The sequence below is a fragment of the Pipistrellus kuhlii genome, unplaced genomic scaffold, assembly GCF_014108245.1.
Source record: "Pipistrellus kuhlii isolate mPipKuh1 unplaced genomic scaffold, mPipKuh1.p scaffold_m20_p_2, whole genome shotgun sequence".
Taxonomy (NCBI): Eukaryota; Metazoa; Chordata; class Mammalia; order Chiroptera; family Vespertilionidae; genus Pipistrellus; species Pipistrellus kuhlii.
In genome coordinates this window covers 81754370-81758658 of record NW_023425515.1, presented here as the reverse complement: position 1 = coordinate 81758658, position 4289 = coordinate 81754370, and the positions used below count along the sequence as shown (strand labels likewise).

Here is a 4289-nt window from a genome sequence, read left to right as displayed (position 1 = left end):
AAGATCTCTAATTATCATAGATAACTGTTTTTATTTTATAAATGGAGAAACAAAGAGGACTAAATGACTTATTCATATGCCATTGGTAGTAGAAAAAACTAATTCACGGGTCACTTAACTTCTTTTACATGTCTTTTGCATGAGATCAAACAACTTGTTAAGCCGTTATCCTAAGACACATCTTTCAATTATTATTTTGAAATGATTCTGACATTATTTCAACAATAAAAAGTAGTTTATTATACACAAAATGAACACCCATGTTTATTTAAAACCAAAGCTCACTTACATAGAAATTCTGAGGTTCAGCCAAAATTTTATATTAAATTTATAAAAATAACACCAAAATTTTAAATTTTATTAAAATAGAATGAGCCAAAAGTATTTAGATGTAAAATAATTAGAACATTGTATAACATTGGCATATATAATACAACATTGATATGTGTTTACTTTTTTTGACTGATAGCTGTTTTAAACTTTTTTTATTTTTAATCTGGAATGCTTCACAGATTTGCAAGTCATCTTTGTGCAGGGGGCTATGCTAATCTTCTCTGCATCATCCCAATTTTAGCACATGTGCTGCTGTAATGAGAACACTTAAAAGCTTTTATTTTATCAGAAATGAATTAAAGATGAAATGTTTGTGAAGGATTCTTCTTAATGACACTCCCTATATAGCTTCATAGCTATGGCTACCAATTAGGTTTATTTTAAAAAGTCTTAAGTCCCTGCAGCTATATGCAGCACTCAAAGTCTTTGTTTTTATATAAGAAGACATATCTGAGTACAGACTATGATCTTTTTAAGTTTTATGATTGCTCCGAGCATTTGCTCCTATTGAGGCTCTGCTGCCTTGAACTGAAAAGAAACCCCAACCTTCAATCCTCCCACTAAGACAAAAATCCAATATGGCAGGAGAGATTTTTGTAGTTCCTAGGATAACTCTTGAAGCCCTTATCTGCTTAAAAATCTATTCTGTACAGGGCAACATGTGAAAATGCCAGGAAGAGAAACATAACTGACTAAAAAAAAGAAAACTAACTCCCAAACACAATTCACAATGAAACATAACAGAGAACGGTAGTCATGAAAATGAAAAAAGCACAATAATCTAATTTTCAACTTAAACCAATATATTCAATTACATAATTTGATCTAATTCATATAAGATAGATTTAAACATTTTTAAAAACCAAGAGTTTTCATATAATAACATTTTTCTGATCTGGTTTTCAAGGAGAGTTTAGCACTTTATACCACACAATGCATCCTTAAGAATTATTATTTTATGACAACAATAGATTATATAATTTTTAAAAAATCGTATAGTATCCAGGTGGGTGTGGCTCAATGATAAGCATTGACCCAGGAACGAAGAGGCCACCTGTTCAATTCCCAGTCAGGGTATATGCCTGGATTGTGGGCTCAATCTCCATTGTGGGGCAGAAAAAAAAAATTAAAGCCCAGAATGCATGGTTCAGTGGTTGTGCTTCAACACATGAATCAGGAGGTAACGGTTTGATTTCCTGTCAGGGCACATGCCCAGATTGGGCACAATTCCCAGTGAGGGCGTACAGGAGGCAACCAAACAATTATTTTCTCTTACTGTTGATGTTTCTATGTATTTCTTCCTCTCCCTTCTTCTCTAAAAAATATATATATATATATATATATATATATATATATATATATATATATATATATATATATATTACAGAGTTCCCAAACAATCAAACAATGCAGAAGGAGAGAGTTTGGAGAGACTTATTTTATTCATTGAGTGATGGGCCTAGAGAAAATGAATTCAAATTCTAAGCAAGGCTACAAGCAGAACTTCCCTTTTTATTAAAGAGCCAACCCTATGTGCACTTAGTGGTTATCTCGATGCTGGCCTTGAAAACAATACAGTACTATCCAATTAAAAAAATGCACCTGGCATGGCATTGAGATTATGGCATATCTAGTCTCTGGTCTATAAGGTCATATAGCTAAGTTTATCTTCATCATTCTTCAAACAGGCTAAAGCAGATTAGAAAGCAACATTTTATCTATCAATAAGAAAAACAGCAGAAAATTCCAAACAGCAGTTTGTTACAAATAGGGGCGATATATATATATATATATATATATATATATATATATATATATATATATATATATATATAAAATCACCCAATATATATTATATAATTATCACTAAAATACTAATGACAATAATAAGAATAAATTAAACTTTTATATTCATATTTTTTGAAATTGAAATTTGTTTTACCATATTGAGGTTTTCACAAATAACAAAAAAAGTGATTATAGAATAAATCCTAAATATAGATCTGCAACCCTGATATATTTCTCAATTTCAGTTTCACAATCTCTTCTTCATATTGGATATTTATGTTAACAAGTATAATGGGAAACTTCTACCATCAAACTTGATTCTGCCACAATATTTCTCATCTCAGTGATGGCAACTTCAATCTGTTAGTTTTTCAGGAAAAATATCTTGTGGTCACCCTTAGATCCTCTTTCTAGCAAAGCCTCTAAATGGACAAAATTTTGTCAGCTTTAATTTAGAAACATATTCAAAATCACCACGTTCTCCACCTGTATTGCTGGCATGTTAATCTAAGCCACCATCATCTCCTGCCTAAATGTCCTAATTAGTCTCCATGTTCTTACCCCCCCCCCCTTTTTTTTCCTTGCTTCAAAGCCAACAATGTAGCAGAGATGACCTTTAAAAATATAGGTCAGATTCTGGCACCCTCTGTTTAAAAATCATCTGAAGTGATTTCTAATATGTATCAGCAACAAATTTCAAATCCTTATGATAGTACTTCAGAGGCTACCTGCAGTATTCTTGCTTGCATAATTCAATTCTGATTTTATTTGAAGTGTGGGAGAGAAACAGGCTTTTCTCTACCCTCAAAACTTTTCTTGCTGGTCTAATAATCACATACTGTAGGCTTAAAACAGATTAGCAAAAGAAAATAACCAAACTTTATATATATATCCGAATTAGATGAGAGAGTCAGAGAATCCACTTGCACAAGAGGTTCAGGGATAGACAGGGCAAATTGGGGTGTATAAGATGTCCTGATCTAGGAAGGAGATAATGCACGTGGGGGGCTTCAAAAGGTCAATGCAGGATAAGAAGAAGAACACATCTTTAGTAAATATGTGAGTCAAAAAGGTCATGGCTGATATTCCCTTATGATAAGTCACTAATTCAACTTTTTCTGGGTAGTTACAGAAAGAGTTAGACATTACTCTCGAGCCTGAAGTTAAAATTGCCTTTGGCTCAAAACAATCTACATACCCTAGAGGCACACCTTGGGGTGAGTCATTCCGGGTCCCAGAAAAAGGTTAGATAAAGGCTGAAGACGTAAGCAGAAATGTTAGCAGTAGTCTCAGGAATGTTCCTACACTCACAGTGGGCTTGATAGCAGGTTCAGACAGCATTTCTATTTTGTCTTTGGTTTTGCCTCATTCAAGGGTTCTGGAATGTAAGTGAGTCACTTAAGCTTGGTAGCTACCTTATGCAGTTCCTGTGCGGTTATACCTAGACCTCTTGTTATATAATAAAGTTTTAAACATATATATTTTTTAAAAAATGAGTTAAATTGTGATTGAGTTTTTGGTTACATGGAGCTGAACCCAGTCCTTTAATAGACACACATATCTGCCTCTAATGTCTTGAATAAAAAAGCATGTATAAGTTTGCTAGGGCTTCTGCAACAAAGTACCACAAACTGGGTGTCTTAAAACAACAGAAATATATTGTCCCACAATTTTGGAGTTTAGGAGATAAAATCAACATGGCCACCATTGCCATGTTTCCTCTGGGACTCTGGATAGAATCCTCTCTTGCCACTTTCTAGCGTTTGGTGGTAACCAGAAATCTTTAACATTCCTTGTTAGCAGTTCCATCAAATTATTGCTTTCCTCATTACATACCCAATTATTAAATTGTTTTCCCTCGGTGAATGTCTATGTCCAAATTTCCCTTTTGCAAAGACAGTCTTATTGGATTAGGACTCATCCAAAGGATCTATTTTTACCTTGATTATCTGAAGAGTCTTTTCAGAAGAAATGAAACTAAGGATCTCGAGGAGATACAATCCTGTATTATCCGAGTGGGCCCTATAGCCAATAAAAGTGTGCTTGTATGAGACTCACTAAGGAAAAAATAGAAAAGGCAATGTGGAAGTGAAAGAAGGAGGTTAATAGTATTATGCTGTCACAAGCCAAGGAATGCCTAGTGCCATTAGCATCTGGAAGGGGGAAAA

General features: G+C 33.7%; 1 non-coding gene across 1 annotated transcript; it reads right to left on the bottom strand.

The window, feature by feature from the left end:
- Window positions 1–490: 490 nt before the first annotated feature.
- Window positions 491–600, bottom strand: LOC118725028. Its single transcript, XR_004989792.1, has one exon. It is a non-coding gene; the product is annotated as a U6 spliceosomal RNA (small nuclear RNA).
- Window positions 601–4289: the final 3689 nt, after the last annotated feature.